Source organism: Chiloscyllium punctatum, chromosome 23 (genome assembly GCF_047496795.1).
Source record: "Chiloscyllium punctatum isolate Juve2018m chromosome 23, sChiPun1.3, whole genome shotgun sequence".
NCBI lineage: Eukaryota > Metazoa > Chordata > Chondrichthyes > Orectolobiformes > Hemiscylliidae > Chiloscyllium > Chiloscyllium punctatum.
This window is the reverse complement of record NC_092761.1, coordinates 45,778,673-45,798,572: the sequence shown is the minus strand read 5'-3', so window position 1 is coordinate 45,798,572 and position 19,900 is coordinate 45,778,673. Positions and strand designations below refer to the sequence as shown.

Here is a 19,900-nt window from a genome sequence, read left to right as displayed (position 1 = left end):
GGAGGGGGTAGCGGTGGAGATAAAGCACTATATCCCCTGCGGTGCCCATCGAGAGCATTGATCCACACCACATGCTCCTTCTCCAAGGACACCCTGCTGTGTAGCCTTTATCCTCAATCATAGAATAAAATCCCTACAGTGTGGAAGGAGAGCAGTGGCCCATCAGACCCCACCGACCATCAAAAGAACATCACGCCCAGAGCACTCTAACAGTGTAACACTGCATTTCCCATGATGCACCTATTCTGCACAATCCTGGACACTGGACAATTTAGCACAACTGATCCACCTAACCTGCACATCTTTGGACTGTGGGGAAACCAGAGCACCTGGAGGGGACCCACACTATCACGGGGAGAATGTGGGGACTCCACACAGGCCGTTGACCAAGGCTGGACTCCAACCTTGTACCTGGTGCTGTGAAGCAGCTGTGCTCCAGTCACAATTTAAATCAAAACGGATGATCCCTGCTCATTGTCGCATTGCTGTTTGTGGAGACTTACTGCTCAGAGAGACATCCTGAGGTTCAGAAAGTGGCAATGTAAGTTCAGTCACCTCCAGCCCAGTTAATGTGGTTAACAACGACATCAATACTCCAACAGTGTCATCATGTACAAGGTCCACTCCTGACTCTGATGGACAGTAACATCAGAATCAGAGTCCTGCAGTCCACACGGAGCAGGTGGATGACCACGTCCCTGTGAGCACTCACTGGGCTCTCAATCGTGTTGAAGATGCAGCAAATCCCGTGTCACACAGAGGGGTGAACAGCTCCTACCCAGTGTGAACACGCTGGGGTCTCAGGGGGTGGGATGAATCACTGAATCCCCTCTCACACACTGACCATCTGAATGTCCTCTCCCCCCTGTGTGGGCTCACTGGGGTCTCAGGGGGTCAGGATGAATCACTGAATCCCCTCTCACACACTGACCATCTGAATGTCCTCTCCCCCTGTGTGGGCTCACTGGGGTCTCAGGGGGTCAGGATGAATCACTGAATCCTCTCTCCCACACTGACCATCTGAATGTCCTCTCCCCCGTGTGTGGGCTCACTGGGGTCTCAGGGGGTCAGGATGAATCACTGAATCCTCTCTCACACACTGACCATCTGAATGTCCTCTTCCCCCCTGTGTGGGCTCACTGGGGTCTCAGGGAGTCAGGATGAATCACTGAATCCTCTCTCCCACCCTGACCATCTGAATGTCCTCTCCCTCTGTGTGGGCTCACTGGGGTCTCAGGGGGTCAGGATGAATCACTGAATCCCTTCTCACACACTGACCATCTGAATGTCCTCTCCCCCGTGTGTGGGCTCACTGGGGTCTCAGGGAGTCAGGATGAATCACTGAATCCCCCCTCACACACTGACCATCTGAATGTCCTCTCCCCTGTGTGGGCTCACTGGGGTCTCAGGGGGTCAGGATGAATCACTGAATCCCCTCTCCCACCCTGACCATCTGAATGGCCCCTCTCCCCCTGTGTGGGCTCACTGGGGTCTCAGGGGGTCAGGATGAATCACTGAATCCCTTCTCACACACTGACCATCTGAATGTCCTCCCCCCTCTGTGTGGGCTCACTGGGGTCTCAGGGGGTCAGGATGAATCACTGAATCCTCTCTCCCACACTGACCATCTGAATGTCCCCAACCCCCCCTGTGTGGGCTCACTGGGGTCTCAGGGGGTCAGGATGACTCACTGAATCCTCTCTCACACACTGACCATCTGAATGGCCTCTCCCCCGTGTGTGGGCTCACTGGGGTCTCAGGGAGTCAGGATGAATCACTGAATCCCCTCTCCCACACTGACCATCTGAATGTCCTCTCCCCTGTGTGGGCTCACTGGGGTCTCAGGGAGTCAGGATGAATCACTGAATCCCCTCTCCCACACTGACCATCTGAATGTCCTCTCCCCTGTGGGGGCTCACTGGGGTCTCAGGGGGTCAGGATGAATCACTGAATCCCCTCTCACACACTGACCATCTGAATGTCCTCTCCCCTGTGTGGGCTCACTGGGGTCTCAGGGAGTCAGGATGAATCACTGAATCCCTTCTCACACCCTGACCATCTGAATGTCCTCTCCCCCCTGTGTGGGCTCACTGGGGTCTCAGGGGGTCAGGATGAATCACTGAATCCCTTCTCACACACTGACCATCTGAATGTCCTCTCCCCCCTGTGTGGGCTCACTGGGGTCTCAGGGGGTCAGGATGAATCACTGAATCCCCTCTCCCACACTGACCATCTGAATGTCCTCTCCCCCTGTGTGGGCTCACTGGGGTCTCAGGGGGTCAGGATGAATCACTGAATCCCCTCTCACACACTGACCATCTGAATGTCCTCTCCCCCTGTGTGGGCTCACTGGGGTCTCAGGGAGTCAGGACGAATCACTGAATCCTCTCTCCCACACTGACCATCTGAATGTCCTCTCCCCCTGTGTGGGCTCACTGGGGACTCAGGGGGTCAGGATGAATCACTGAATCCCCTCTCCCACACTGACCACCTGAATGTCCTCACCCCCCTGTGTGGGCTCACTGGGGTCTCAGGGGGTCAGGATGAATCACTGAATCCCCTCTCACACACTGACCATCTGAATGTCCTCTCCCCAGTGTGGGCTCACTGGGGTCTCAGGGGGTCAGGATGAATCACTGAATCCCCTCTCACACACTGACCATCTGAATGTCCTCTCCCCCTGTGTGGGCTCACTGGGGTCTCAGGGGGGCAGGATGAATCACTGAATCCCCTCTCCCACACTGACCACCTGAATGTCCTCTCCCCCCTGTGTGGGCTCACTGGGGTCTCAGGGGGTCAGGATGAATCACTGAATCCCCTCTCCCACACTGACCACCTGAATGTCCTCTCCCCCCTGTGTGGGCTCACTGGGGTCTCAGGGGGTCAGGATGAATCACTGAATCCCCTCTCCCACACTGACCACCTGAATGTCCTCTCCCCCCTGTGTGGGCTCACTGGGGTCTCAGGGGGTCAGGATGAATCACTGAATCCCCTCTCCCACACTGACCATCTGAATGGCCTCTCCCCCTGTGTGGGCTCACTGGGGTCTCAGGGGGTCAGGATGAATCACTGAATCCCCTCTCCCACACTGACCATCTGAATGTCCTCTCCCCCGTGTGTGGGCTCACTGGGGTCTCAGGGGGTCAGGATGAATCACTGAATCCCCTCTCCCACACTGACCATCTGAATGTCCCCTCCCCCTGTGTGGGCTCACTGGGGTCTCAGGGGGTCAGGATGAATCACTGAATCCCCTCTCCCACACTGACCATCTGAATGTCCTCTTCCCCCCTGTGTGGGCTCACTGGGGTCTCAGGGGGTCAGGATGAATCACTGAATCCCCTCTCCCACACTGACCATCTGAATGTCCTCTCCCCCTGTGTGGGCTCACTGGGGTCTCAGGGGGTCAGGATGAATCACTGAATCCCCTCTCACACACTGACCATCTGAATGTCCTCTCCCCCGTGTGTGGGCTCACTGGGGTCTCAGGGGGTCAGGATGAATCACTGAATCCCCTCTCACACACTGACCATCTGAATGTCCTCTCCCTCTGTGTGGACTCACTGGGGACTTCACAGGTGCTGCATTTGAGTGAATCTCCCCCCACACTGGGAACAAGTGAATGACCTTTCCCCAGAGTGAGCTCGCTGGTGTTTAAGCAGATCAGAGGACTGAGTGAATCCTTTCCCACACACTGAGCAGGTGAAAGGCCTCTCCCCAGTGGGAATGCACTAATGTCTCCGCGGGTGAGAGATTTGAATGAATCCTTTCTCACACATGGAGCAGGTGAAGGGTCTAAATCCACTGTGCTATCTCTGGTGCCTCAGCAGATTGTAAGATCGAGTAAATCCCTTCCCATACTTGGGGCAGGTGAACAGCCTCTCCGCAGTGTGACTGTGTCGGTGGGTGTCCCACTGGGTGGGGTAAGAGAATTCCTAATTCTAATTGAGTACGTCCTCCTGTTTTCTCGTTTGTTATCGACAATCGCATTCCCCTCGCACCAGAGCCTGTTCCAGTGTTACAGAAACAACAGAATGGTCAGCTACAGCTGGTCACCTGACTGATCACTGGACACGAACGGTTCACTGTCCACAGATGCTGCCAGACCTACTGAATTTTTCTAGCAATTTCTGATTTCCCAGCATTTGCAGATGTTTAGTTTTCCAAAACTCATCTTGTGTGTTTCAGAGGAGTTTATTGATGAAATTAGACGGTTTTGAAAGTTGTACATTAGGTCACACATCAGCTATGATCATCATGAATGGCAGAGCAGAGTTGAGGGGCTGAATGGCCTCCTCCTGTTCCAATGAAAGTTACCCATCGGCAGCTTGTTGTTACATTTCCCCTCACTGCTCACTTCACCTCCATGTCTAACACACTGTTACTGACTGAACAAACCTGCTCATGTTCAGTGGCTCCCTCTCCTGCCACCCAAGTTTAACTCTCATCATGGAATGCTGCCTCGTATTACTGCAGGAATGCCCACAAGGACTAATCCTGGATGTTCAACGTTTGGGAGAAGACTTGTAGCTCGGGTGCTCATTGTTGTGGTTCTGTTTGCCGAGCTGGGAATTTGTCTTGCAAACGTTTCGTCCCCTGTTGAGGTGACATCCTCAGTGCTTGGGAGCCTCCTGTGAAGTGCTTCTGTGCCGTTTCCTCCGGCATTTATAGTGGCCTGTCTCTGCTGCTTCCGGTTGTCAGTTCCAGCTGTCCGCTGTAGTGGCTGGTATATTGGGTCCAGGTCGATGTGTTTGTTCATAGAGTCTGTGGATGAGTGCCATGCCTCTAGGAATTCCCTGGCTGTTCTCTGTTTGGCTTGCCCTATAATGGTAGTGTTGTCCCAGTCGAATTCATGTTGCTTGTCATTTGTGTGTGTGGCTACTAAAGATAGCTGGTCGTGTCGTTTCGTGGCTAGTTGGTGTTCATGGATACGGATCGTTAGCTGTCTTCCTGTTTGTCCTATGTAGTGTTTTGTGCAGTCCTTGTCCCATGCAATGATCACGCAGTTTTGTCAATTTGTATTTTAAAGAATTGTCATGAGATTCCTGTTTATTTAACAGTATTATTCATTTATTCTATTCTTATTTTAAAATATTGTTTAATTTCCAGTTCATTACACACAGAAACTACCTAATTAATTCCCATTCAAATTACAACAATAAACAGCTGATTAGTTTTCATTTGAGAAACTACAATGAGACACAATATTGCAGTCCTACCGTCCTGAGTGGGAACATTATGAAAGGAGCTTATGGAGCTGTGGTAGTATCTCTATTACTAAACCCGAGGGAAGGTTTCAACTCACACCTCCAACAGAAATATACCAAGAGCTGCTCTGAATGTTGATGAGAGAGTACCTGAGCACAGACTGAATTGCTATTCAATACAACATTAGATCTGCTTTTATCTATTATATCAATAATCACAAAATCTGATACTTATCAGATTGCCAGGTTACCAAGAAATATGTGTTGGAAAATTCGCTTTAGCCACTTTGCTTTTACAAAAGACTTTCATCTATCCCTGTTTTCTCTAAGTGAAAGAAATCTGAAGAAGATTTTCACTTTTACGAAAAAAGGGGACATGTTTCCCATATAAATTAATGCTTCTTCGACTAACGCCTTTTCAGATTATGTAAGGTTTCATAATAATGCTTTAATTTCGGATAGTGGGGATATCTGTATCGAATTCTGTCGCTTATAAATTCCTGGAGAATATTTGAAACTGTTGCAGAATTCAAGATTACGATGTCTAAGTAATTAGATTGATTTTTTTTTGTTACAAAGGGGCAAGTCCAAACAATTGAAACACATTAAACATTGTTCTCTCATGCTATAAATTTGAAATAAAGTTGATACCTTCTTCAGTAAACTAACAAACTCTACCATCTATTACTTGTCAGTCAGCTGATTGCCTACTTTGTAACTAAATGTTGTGATTCATCTAAATATTACTCTGTCCTTTGATCAAAGTGAATTTGTAATTGTTGTTCAGTTTATGAATTGTCAGATACTTGTGTTTATTTTTCCATTCACCTGTTCATTTTGACCGTAAGATTGAAATGCTTTGAAAATATTGGAGTTTATCATTTAAAAATAAGGTTTGCACATCTCTCACATATCTCATTTCTTGTATTATGATTCAAGAATGTTTTCTGGTGGAATTCAAGTAAATTCCAGACATTTGTTCACTTCAAATAAGGTCTTTAACACCCAGTTATCAATCTGATGTTAATGTTTCAGCTGGTTACATTGACATTGATTAGGTACTCATTCAGAGAGATCAACTGACAATTATAAACTATTTGCAGGATTATTGAATTGAAAGAAAGATTCAGACGTGCAAACATTTTTTGGAAGGAATTGCTTTTTCATTCAAATGTGTAGGCTTTTCAAGAATTCTATATCGCCTTTCACTGGTTTTCTTGAAGAGAAATCAAATTTATAATTCATGTGAATGCAAATGTGTTCGTATTTTGAAATTTGCATCAGATTTAAGAAGAAAAAGAGGAAGAATTAACATGAAAACTTCAGTGAATAGAAAGCACAGTAAATTAAATTGACAGAGGCAACTTTTAGTATTATCTCTGAATATTCAGTCAAATATTTCTAATGTCAAAAGAGAGTGGTGCCGGAAAAGCACAGCAGGTCAGGCAGCATTCGAGGAGAAGCAGAATCGACGTTTTGGGAATGAGCCCTTCATCAGGAATCTTTTCTGATGATGGCCTAATGCCCAACAGGTTGATACACCTGCTCTTTGGATGTGCCTGCCCTTTTCCAATGCTACAGCTTTCCTCACTTTCTCCAACTATGTTAAATGAACACGAACTGAAAATGTTCGCGTCAGCAGTTGAACAAGACCAAATTAACACATTTTTTGCAATATTTATAGTGAAAACCTGTTTGAGAACATGCAACAAATCAGATCAAACAACACCTCTTGCCGTTAGAACCCTTGACCATTCATAATAAAGTATAACCATGCTTTGAACAACCAGTATGGTGTATAACTACTGAACTGAAATACCAGAGGACAACAATTGCATTTATTGGAGGGAATGATAACCAGATCTTTTATGTGATAATGGTGATTGATCTCAGAAACAATAACATTTTACTGTGATTATTCCACTGAACAGTACTTAGATGGTCATGAAGAGCTTTGTGCGGCTTTATGTGCAGTGTTTTGTGTGAACGTTGATTTCAGTAACATTGAGATATTTTACAAGATTGACAATTGACAGTTAAAGATAAGTTTTAAATGCAACATTTTAAAAAATTGTCAGTTTTGTTTAGCAAAACACAATTCTAAGTTTATGGAATCCCTACTGTGTGGAAACAGGCCATTTGGCCCAACAAATCTACACTGACGTTCCAAAGAATAATCCACTCAGCACCATTCTGCTCTCCGATTACTGGACATTTACCCCTGACTAATGCACATAACCTACACATCCCTGAACAGAACATGCAGCTTAGCATGGTCAATGTACCTAACCTGCATATCTTTGGATTGTGGGAGTTAACCAGAACATGCAAACTCCACAAAAACATGTGGCCGAGGATGGAATCAAACCCAAGTGCATAACACTGTAAGACACGAGTGCTAACCACTGATCCTCTGTTCTCAATGCCTAACCCCATGCAAGAAGTGAGATAAGTGAGAGACGTGCAAAGTCAAATTTCAAATGAACACTCTCTGATGTTGCCAAAGCGTATCAATCTTACATTCAATATGTATAGGTGAATCGAAAACAAAAAATAGAAATCCCTGACAAATCATGAATGAACAATAATTAGAAAATTAATATGATCAAAGGGAACAACAATATTCAGGTGAATTGCATTGTTTAAATACAAATTTGGGAATGAGCTAACTAATGAATAACGGGAAGTGACATTTGTTTATTTCACTGATGACGAAATTGACTTGCTTTTCATCTTTGTAACACTGCAGAATAACAATTTATGTGCCTGAAATGTTTGAATTAAGCTCTTCCCAATAAAAGAAATCAGTACAATCACATTGACTTCTTCATCTTTAAGACTGCAACAATATCAAATACTTTCCAGGAATTTAGAACTAGCAGAATTAGTTAATTTGGTTTCTTGGGAACTCAAAGAGAATAAACAGCAGATTCTGTGAATTAGTCATTCAATGTGATTATTCAGCTGAAGACAACATCCCATCTTTGCAAAAATGCTCAACTTTGAAAAATTCAAAATCCATTGTCATTGTTTAATGAAACAATACAGAAATGTTAATTCTTTTTCATTTGACTTAACAAAACGCAGGAATTATACATGATTTTGTGTCATGAAAAATACTTCAATCTTATGATGATTAGAAATACAGTAAATGTTCGCATCAAAGTGAAATATATTTAAATGAATTCAATTATGTTTCTGCGGGTAAAATAAGAATTAATATTAACAATGATTGAGAGATTGCACACTATATTAGTTATTCATGTAAAGACCCATAATTCCACATTCACAGCACGTACTGGATTGAATAATTATTAGGTATGAGCAACAACTGAATTATAAAATTCGATCAATGAATTTAGAAATAATGAGAAATCTCGTTTTGCTATGTGACTGAGGAATATGTGCAAACAAACAGGAATTATTGCAATGAAAAGTAATTGCAGGTCTGTGAATTTAAATTCTGTGATTACGGAGATCATTCAAATAAGCAAACATCAGACATTCACAATTAATGTTGGATGGGAAGTCCTTAGATCCACTGTGGGAAACTTGACCTGAAAATAAAGTTTCATATTGCAATGTTGGTACTCAGAAACAATTGGTTAAATTAAAATGTGAATCTCACTTTACTTGTTCAAAAGACTTTCTTAAATAATTGCACGATTATTACCATGACAATGACTTGATAATGTTGCTATATGAGCAATTAAAATGATTCAATATTTCAAAATATTTGCTGTTATGTTGATTGGATATTTATTAAAATTGGTAAATTGTGGAATAAAATATAGTAACTAGCTTTATGAATTGAAGAAAAAATGAGCCATTCAGTGATTATAGAAATTTTTTTCTTTCTTTACTAAAAACTGAAGGTAACACAAGAAATATAAATTTCTATCAAATGGTTTCATCATAGAGACATGTTACTTTAATTTAGATGATAAATATTATGGTCAGAATTCAGACATTTTTGCCAGAATTTGGAAGAAAGTTAATAGATAATGAAAGTGAGCATGAAAGTGAACAAATGATACAGTCAATGACATTTGGTACATAAAGGAATTATAATAATTGTTCATTATTGTACAGTGATGAATAATGTTGGAATAGAAAAGACAAAGAATTAACATGTTCAAAACAGTTCTTTTCTTACAATTAAATGAAACCAATAATCATTTTGCAAAGCACGTGATTTGGAAAAAAAAACCCAGTCATTTACTGTGTTATATAAACTGAAAACTACTTCCATTTTGCAAAAATGGAAACTTTCCCAAATTCAAAACTTAGGTTTGCTGAATTATACAACAAAAACGGTTGTAATTTGAAATATCTCTTGCACACAAATTTAAAATAAGTAATCTTAAAGATTTTTAGAATGACAAAACGTTTGTTGTTTGCATGATTGTATTACAGTCAATATCCGTGATAAAGTAGAAGCATTGTTTTAAACAACATAAATCATCTTTAACTACTGAACTGAAATAGAAGATATCAGTTCCACTTGTTGCATTGAATAGTAAACAAATGCTTACTGTTGTCATTGGTTTCAGGAGCAATAAGGTACTTACTCAGGTTATTCTACTGAACAATAATCAGATGGTGATGGAAGTCTTTGTGTTGCTTTATGTGTATTGTTCAGTGTGAACATTGGGTTCGATAAAATTGAGGTATTTGCATGAATTAGGAACAGAGTGATAATTGGGTGCGAATGATCTGATTTAAAATCAGACAGTTTTTGATATTTACGAGGATTGCTGAATGAAACGTTCTTAAACCATCATGCAATCAATGGCATAAGTGAGAGATATGCAAATTGAACTTTCAAGTGAACACACCCTGATATTTTCACACCATTTCAATGTCACATTCAATATAAATAGATGACTGGAAAGCTAAAAACAAATCTCACACAATTCATAAACTGACCAGTAATTAAAAATTGATAAATAATAGCAAGTGACATTTGTTTATTTTACTGAAGAAGTAATTGATCTTTTCTCATATTTATAGCACTGGAACATAAAATTCTGTGTTGTTTTAACTAAGATCTACAGAACAAGAGAAAATTAATGACTATCATGACTTTGTATATTTCAGCTTTATGACTGCAACATTCTCAAATATTTTCTGAGGAATATTGATTGAGTGGAATTAGATACATTTTGCTATGTGTAACTAGAAGAAAGTATATAGCAGATACTGTGATTATTGGAATGGACGATGAGACCTCCAAATAATCTACTGATATTGTGATTGGATATACAGTAAGTGTCAGAATCAAAGTAAATTATAATCAAATCAATTCAAAAATGTTTCCAAGTTTAAAATAAATACAATATTCACAATGATTGAGAGATTGTACATTGTAATGTCCTTGCAGTATTTATTGTACAGAAGCATAATTCCACATTTGTAGCCATTACTGGATTGCACAATTATTAGATATAAGATATATTAGCAACAAACGGATTTTAAAAATATATATTCGTGAATTTGAGAATAATGAGATATCTCATCTTGATATTAGACTGAGTGATATGTAGAAATGAAGAGTAATATTGCAGGGAAAAGGAATTGGAGTTCTCTGAATTTCAAAGGCTGAGATAATTGTTATATTTCACCTGAGCAAAAATCAGACATTTACAAAGAATTTTGCAAGGGATATTATTGGTCGTTTGGTATGTACATGGGCCTGAACAAATAGGTATTAATATAGTAGCATTGACAACAAGAAATAATGAATGGAATTTTCAAAAAAACACTGCATTTTTACCAAGTCTATGTTAAATTGCTTTGCAATTATTGTAATTGATAATTGCTTTTAGAATCCTGACAGATAAATTGACTTAATATTTTGAAAACACTTTGCTCTGAAGTTGATTGGATATTCATTAAGATTAAGGAACTGAAAATTAAAGCATAAAACTTAGCTGGATGGTGTGAAAAAATCATTCAGCAGCAATTGAAAAAAATGATTTTGTTTAAAAATGCAGGCAATGCAAGATTTATATGGTTCCAATAGTTTTATTGAAGAGTCATGTCAATTTTGTTGATGTAATTTTTACCACAATAAATGTTTCGAGATTTATTTTAGAATTAGGAGGAAAAGAATTAGGCCATAAAAGTGACTATTATTGTGAACAAAATACAGGGTCACTGACATTTGATACGGAAAGGAATTCTCATAATTGTGTGATTATTGTTCACTGACATCTGATATGGGAGGAAAAGGAGAATTGTCAACATTTCCGAGCAATTTTGTTTCTTATAATGAAATGAAAATAAATATAATTTTGTCGGGCAATTTGTTTGAAAAAAGGAAACAGTGATTTCATATGACATTTGAGCTGAAGACTCGTTCCCGTTTCCCCCATTGTAGTCTTCACAATAATTTAAAACTTAGTGTTGGTTGAACAAAAGAACAAATGGATATAATTGAAATGTTTTCTTGTACACCAAAAAAAGTAAATGTAAAGCAATTTTATCATGAAAATTATATCGCTCTGAATGTAATCATTTCACACACAATAAATGTATGTGTTGAATTGAAATGTCATCATAGCTGTAGAATTGTTTTCACTGGCAGGGAATGAAAACTCAGGAGGCAATCTGAGCTCAGGCATGTGGAAGATGTTTTCTCATGCAGCAACCAGTTAATGAAGGGATCGTCCCCCGTGGCCAATCTCGGAAGGGAGATCCATAACACACTGTAACATGTACAGTAAAAAGCAGCATTTTTATGGACTTTCTGCATCACAAAGGCCACATGCAATGTGGTTACAGCCCTTCCCTCCTCATCCAGCCACCCAATTGAAACACATAATCGCAGATGGGCATTCTAATGGACATCCCCAGATTCCTATTGGGATCTTTCCATGCATCTTATTGACTTAGATTCCAAAGTTATTCCTGAACTCCCTCAGGCCTCTCAGGATATCTTATCAGTTGGGACATTTTGAGTTCTGCTATTCATTATATTTTATTTTATCAAAGCCAATTACTCCTCATATCGTTCACTGTCTTAATTATATAGTACAAAGAAATAGAAAAGACAGTTAATTTTAGCTTACTTGCTATAAGATTAGTAATATGACTTAGTTATAAAGTTTGTTATATTGTGTAAAATTATACAGCTACTCTTTCTGTCAGGACTTTATAATTAATGAGCAGTCAACATCATACCATGAAGTTAATTCCTAAAACTAGCTAACTTCAAATCTCTGGCTAAATGCTTTTCTATAATGTTTTTAGGAGGCATTGGTTACATATATCAAACTTATGTTGCAAATTTCCCCTATTATACTCAAGAATCTGTAATTAGAACCTTTGTTTAATATTCTGAGTAACTGTAAAATAATAACTATATCTGACAAATGAACTTTTCTGTTGTCATGATAGCTGCTTAGTGAGTTAACTGGGCTGCACCCTGCAGCTGCTGTTTATTCATTTACTGGGACAATTATCCTTTCATTTATGAGGATCAGGATTGGTCATTTGTCTGTATGTCGGCATGCTGTTATCAAGAAATTTCTGGAATGCTGTAGTCCTGGCGTTGGAGTAGGTCCATTGGTAGTGTGCTTTCTTTTAATTTAAGGCTGAAACAGAATGTTAGTGTCGTTTATCACCCCCTGACACCTTGTATTTTAGTTCTAAGTTAGGCTGCCTGTTTTTGATTGTCAGGCATTTTGTATGAGCCAATATGGACCATTCTATTGCAGGTGGGGGTAGGCCATGCCCAGAACAGCAAATCAGCTAAGATTCAAGTATTGAAATAAAAATCACCATTCGCTACCATTGGTTTCTGTACAATGCAATACGTTTACGTTACTGAGCCTTAATTTCACACTTAAAGCTGGATATACTGGATTTGATCAATTCTTAAATATTAGATATAAGCAACAATTAATCTTAAAAACATTTCATAGCAAACTTAAAAATGATTAGAAATCTCATATGTGTAAAAATGAACAGCATTTATTGGAGTGTAAAATAATCAGACGTCTCTTAATATGTAAGGACGAATATTAATCCAATGATTTCTGTGAACATTCAAATGAGAAGGGAACAGATATTATCTGTGAGTGTTGGATAGGGAATCATTAATTAGTTTGTGTTTGCGTTATCCTGGAATAAGAGAACTATTATTCTTCTTTTAATATTGACACTAAGAAATAATGGATTAAATTAAAATGTGAATTTGATGATGTTTGTTTCAAAACCTAAACTGAATTACTGTGTGATTTTTGGAATGACAATGAATTGATAATTAATTTTAGAACTTTGGCAAAGTAAATGATTCAATATTTCCAAATGGATTTGCTCTGATGTTGACTAGATATTTCTTAATCTGTCAGCTGAGAATGCAAATTCTGGCGTGATGACATGGAAAGACATTAGACATTCAGTGAACGTTGATCAGAAATGGTTTGTCATTCACAATTCTCAGATCTTCAAGACTTCTATCCTTGGTTTCTCTACTTGTCTTCTGGAGAAATATAATATATAACAAGAACAAATTCTGCATTGTATTTAATTCATGCAATTTTTCATATCATCAATATTTAGACATTTGAGTCAGAATTATAATGAAAATAAGTCAATAAGGAAGATTTATTTTCACAGAAGCATACAGTCAACAGCATTTATCAACGTATTTGTTTCAATAATGTCTCTGAATAAACGGATAAATACGTTTAATGGGGATCTGTTGACAATGTAATGAACCACAATATCATTTTATCATAATTTTTGGATTGGAAATCTATCAGAAAATAAATCCTATATTCAGGACTTGCTTCATCTCGATACATGTTACACGTAGTCATAACATGTCATCATGGGTCTGGGAAAGATGTAGTGTGTAAATTATAATAAGGTGTCTCCTCCATATGTTTGGATCTGGTGAGACTGTGATGTTTGCTATGATTATTCATCCTGAGCACAATAAGGCCCGTACAAAGTGTTTTTCACCGAACAGTAATTAGGTGGTCTTGAAGACCATTAGGAGTACTTTGATTTCAATAATGTTGAGCTGATTTCCATGATCTGGGAAATGTTTCACAACATTTACCAAAATTCTGGATTCTAAGCATTCAATGTGTTTCGTGCAAACACCCTTCACTTGTCGTCATTCTCAAGTGAGGTGTCTAATGCTCAGACACTGGCTGGAAGTCAAGGTGCCAGGAAGTCTGCTTCAACCTCTCCAAAACACAGCTCTTGGGCTGGTTGTAACAGGATCTCCCGAACCTTTGTGAGCTCTTTGACCGGGCTTTCCACTGTTTTCTGGAGCTGGTTACTTTGTCTACTGTTTCCTTTACTTTGACCTTTTTAGCTCTGCTTTCCCCAGCTGTAGGAATATTTAGAATGTTCAATTATGGGCCACAGGTCACTTGACCTTAGCGGACAGATAAAATATGGTTCACTTATTGTTGTAATAACGAATTGAGAATGAATCTTTGCATTTTAACAAATAAAATGTTTCAATTTTATCAGTGGTTTACAATGACATTGATTAGATAGTCATTAAGAGAGATCAACTGACAATTATATTGCAGCTATTTGCAGGATTATTGAATTGAAAAAGGATACAGATGTACAGAGATTTTTTTGGAAGGCATTGCTTTTTTAATTCTAATATCTTTGTTGTTCAAGAGGTCTATGTAGCTGTTCATTGGTTCTCTTGTCCAGATGCTAGTTAATAATTCATATCGCTTTTATTGTGCCCGGAGTTTTGAGATTTGTATCAGATTAAGACGAAAATTAGGAGCTATTAAAATGAGAACTTGAGTGAATAGAAAGCACAGTAAATTTAAATTATAGAGGAAACAGAGAGTATTTGCTCCAAATAAGCAAATTTTTTTTAATGTCGAAAGTGTGGTGGTGGAAAAGCACAGCAGACCAGGCAGCATCCATGGAGCCGGAGATTCCCGATGAAGGCTTATGCCTGAAACATGGTTTCTCCTGCTCCTCAGATGCTGCCTGACATTCTGTGCTATTCCAGCACCACATTCTTGACTCTGATCTTCAGCATCTGCTTTCTTCACTTTCTCCAAATATTTGTAATGGACATGAACTGAAAATGTTAGCCTCAGTAGTTGAACAAAACCAAATTTACACTTTTTTGTGCAATATTTGGACTGAAAACTGTTTGTGATCATGCAACACATTCGGACATATGAACACCTCTTCCATTAGAATCCTTTGCCATTCATAATAAAGAATAACCACTGCTTTGAACAACCAGTATCGTGTGTAATTATTGAACTGAAATACCAGAGGACAACTTCTGCATTTATTGGAGGGAATGATAACCAGATCCTTACTGTCGCAGTGGGGATTGATCTCAGGAACAATTCTGATTATTCCACTGAACAGTAATTAGATGGTCATGAAGAACTTTGTGTGGCCTCATGTTTAGTGTTTTGTGTGAGCAATGATTTTAAAAATATTGAGATATTTTACAAGATTTAGGAACACTGATAATCAAGTGTTCAAGGTATTAACTAAAGTCAACTTTAAAAAAGTTAGAATTGCTTAGAGAAACACAATTAAACTATTGTAGAATCCCTGTTAGCACAGTGTGGTAACAGGTCATTTCGTTGAAAAAAATGACCCTCCAAAGAGTAACCCATCCAAACACTTTCCCAACCATACTCCTCTACATTTACTGCTGACTAATATACACATCCCTGAACACAATGTGCAGTTTAGCATGGCCAGCTCACCTAACCTGCACGTCTTTGGATTGTGGGAGGAAACCACAGCAAAGTCACATAGACTTGGAGAGAATGGGTAAAGTACACAAAGACAGTCACCAAGGATGGGATCAAACCGAGATCACTGGCACTGTGAGGTAGCATTGTTAATGACTGAGCCACTGTGCAACTATATGCAATAAGTAAAATCAGTGAGAGGTAAGCAAAGACAAATTTCAAATAAACACCCTCCGCTATTGTCAAAGCACATAAAATTTACATTCAATACGAATAGATGAATGGAAAACAAAAAAAACTCCAACAATTCACGAATGAAAAATAATTAGAAATTTAATTTGATCAAATGTCATTCCAATATTTAGATGAATTGCAATTTTTAATAACAAATGTAGGTAATGAGCTGACTAATGAATAATTGGAAGTGGCATATGTTTACTTTACAGACGAAGAAAGCGACTTGTTTTCTCTCCTTGTAACACGGCAGAATAACAATGTGAATGTCCGAAATGTTTGAATCAAGCTCTTTCGAACAAAAAACTAATCACTTACAATCACTGAGCCATTTCACCTTTAAGACCGCAACATTCGCAAATATTTTTCAGGAATTTAGAACCAGCAGAACGAGTTAATTTCTTTTCTTGGGAACCCGAAGAAGAGAATAAACAGCAGATACTGTGAAGAAGTCATTCAATACGAACATTCAACTGAAGACAACATTCCTTCTTTCTAAAAATGTTCAACTTTCAAAAATTCAAAATTTATTGTCATTATTTAATGAAATAATAAAGAGATGCTGATGCTTTTTCATTGGATTTTGTTGCATGAAAAATGCTTAAGTCTTAAGTGTTAGCATTGAAGTGAAATATATTTACATTAATACAACTATGTTTCAACAGGTAAAATAAATATTGATTGTTACAATGAATGAGAGATTGTACAGTGCAATACATATGAAGAATTAACATGATTCAATATTTCAAAAGCACTTTGCTGTGATGTCGATTGAGTATTTATTAAGATCAGTGAACTAAGGAATAAAACATAGTAGCTAGCTTTACGTATTAAAGAAAAAATGAGACATTCAGTAATTATTGAACAAAATTCTTTTCTGAACTCAAAAATATATGCAATATACAAATTGCGAATTTCTTTTCACTGGATTCCTTGTAGAGATGGTACGTTGATTAATATTATAATCAAAGTGTCAGAATTAGGAAGAGAATTAATAGATCATGAAAATGAGCATGAAAATAAACAAACAATGAAGTCACTGCTGGGTGGTATATAAAGCGATTGTAATAATTGTGTCATTATTGCACAATGATGAATAATGTTGGAATTGAAACAACAAAAAAATCAACACTTCTTTTCTTACAATGCAATGAAAGCAATAATCATTTTGTAGCATGCATGATTGGAAAAAGCAGTCTTTTAATATGACATACAGTGAAGACTAACCTTTTTGCAAAACTGTAAGAAGCTCATAAATTCAAAATGTAGCGTTTGTTGAATTTGCAACAAAATGGTTATAATTTGAATTGTCTCTTGCACACACACAACAGAAGAGGAGCTTAAAGATTGTTAGAATATTTTTAAAAAATGTTTCCAGTGTTATTGTATTACAGTCACTATCCATGATAAATTAGAATTATTGGTTTAAACAACAAAAATTTTCATTAACGACGGAACTGAAATGTAAGATATCAAATGCATTTACTGCATGGACGAGTAAACAAATGCTTACTGTTGTCATTAGTCTCAGGAACAATAAGATACTCAGGTTATTCCACTGAACAGTAATTAGCTGATGATGAATATCTTTGTGTCGCTTTATGTGCACTGTTGTGTGAACATTGACTTCAAGAAAATTGAGATATTTACATGAATTAGGAATAGATTGATATTTGGGTGTTAAGGATCTTATTTACGATTAGACTTTTTAAATAGTTGATAGAATTGCTGAGCAAAACACACTTCAGACATCATGCAATAAATGAGATAAGTGATTGTGAGAAATGAAGTTCAGTCACTTCAATAACTTCAGTCCGGAACAAGACCTGAATCAGTAGTATCGTTTATTACGCTGTTGCAAGGGGGGTGTGGTGTCCACTGTCCACAAGGCACACACACACACTGAATTTAACGAGTACACAATATTTATGTAATTCGTTATTCTTCCCTCCTCCCATTGCTCGTCCCCTGTTTACATCTATTTCTAATCTAAACCGGCTGTTTATCTCTGAACTCATCCAGCCTCGTCCCTGACAAAATGTTTATCTCTGGCCTCATAAGGCCGTTTGACCACCTCCCTCTGTGGTCTTATTGTTATTTATCCTTCTTCACTGCCATCTGTTTCCGTGCTAACCAAAGCATAATTTCTTTTTATTCTTTATTTACACCGAGCCTTATGACCTTTTGATGGTTTTTTTTTTATTCCTGCTGAAGCGGGAAACAGATGCTTGTAACTGTACAGGCATATATAGCTTAACCTACACCCCTCCCCTCACAATACCTTAACTGTTTGTCTATAACATCTACCATTATTTGCCGACACATTTCATTCTTGTATGCACATTTTAGCTAATACAAAAGCAATAATATATTTCATTCACATAGTTTTCATTCTTGTTAATTCGGCTCTTGGCTGAAGCAATTATACATTGGTGTGAGTTTATTTACCTTGAATAAACAATTATGATTGCAGAAGTAACGCTGCTTTACATATAGCCCACAGTGATAAATATGCAAAGTCAAATTTCAAATGAATGCACTTGGATATTTTCACAGCAGTTCAATCTCACATTCAATATAAATAGATGAGTGGAAAATGAAAAACAAATTTCACACAATTTATAAACAGATCAATAATTAAAAATGGATAAATAAAAGGATTTGGCATTTGTTTATTTGACTGAACAAGAAATTTATTTTTTCTCCTCATTTTTATAGCACTGGAGCATCAAGTTCTATGTACTGTTTGAACTCAGCTCTTCAGAACAAAAGAAAATCAAATATCATTACTTTGTATATTTCATCTGTATGACTGCAACATTCTCAAATATTTTCCAACGAATATTGATTGAGTGGAATTAGATACATTCTGTTATTACTGACCTGAAAAAATAAATAGCAAAACTGTGATTATTGGAATGAACAACAGATGGAAACACATCTAATATTAAATTGAAAGGCAACTCAATTGATTCTTAGATATTTTCTAATCAACATTCAGAGCTGCTCTGGCACAACTCTGTGCAAGGTGGGAATTGAAACTGTGCCTCCTGGTCTGGTAACAGAGACACTATCAGAGCTGCACAACATTCCTTCATAATGTTCCCAACCAGGCTGGGCAGGTCTACAATCAAATGCTCACTGTGGTTACTCAAGTGAAAAATAATCAGATGTTTATTGTGATAATTGGATTGGAATTAAATGGATGGATCCTGTGTGTAATGTACTTAAAATTAAATAGTAATTTACAATAATGATGGGAATTAACAGATGTCTTAATTAAATATGATTTTATGATAATTTGTGGAATGACAACTTGACAGATTTGTGTGATTACTGTAAATTGATCAATAAAAATGAATACAATCATTCTACATGTTCATAATAGTTTCTCATTTTATAAAATGCAACGTAAATTTTGTTTGTTCTACATGTAACTTGGAACAAAATGATGAATTGGTCAGTCAATGGGACTCTTCAGCTGAAGACAACTTTCATTGTTTCTGAAAATGTCTGGTTTCTAAGAAGACACCATTTCCTGTGATTGTTTAATGAAACAAGAAAGATGTCAATCCTTTTTTTGTGTACTTCAAAAAAATTCATCAGAATTTAAATAATTGTGCACAAGAAAAATATTCAACTATTATTGTGATTAGAAGCACAATAAATGTTAACATTGAAGTGAATTACAATCAAATCATTTCAGAAGTGTTTCCAAGTTTAAAATGAAAAGCAATATTCACAATG

General features: G+C 38.1%; 1 long non-coding RNA gene across 3 annotated transcripts in view; it reads left to right on the top strand.

The window, feature by feature from the left end:
- LOC140494060 (uncharacterized) overlaps positions 1-19,479 on the top strand; it is a 40,999-nt gene extending 21,520 nt beyond the window's left edge. Inside the window, exons 7-8 of one of the 3 annotated variants that reach the window (XR_011963896.1) lie at positions 10,305-10,471; positions 16,366-19,479. This is a non-coding gene — a long non-coding RNA (uncharacterized lncRNA). Of the gene's footprint in view, positions 1-10,304; positions 11,788-16,365 lie in introns of those variants that run through there. The other 2 variants (XR_011963898.1, XR_011963895.1) reach the window with 2 other exon arrangements.
- The last annotated feature ends 421 nt before the right edge of the window (positions 19,480-19,900 follow it).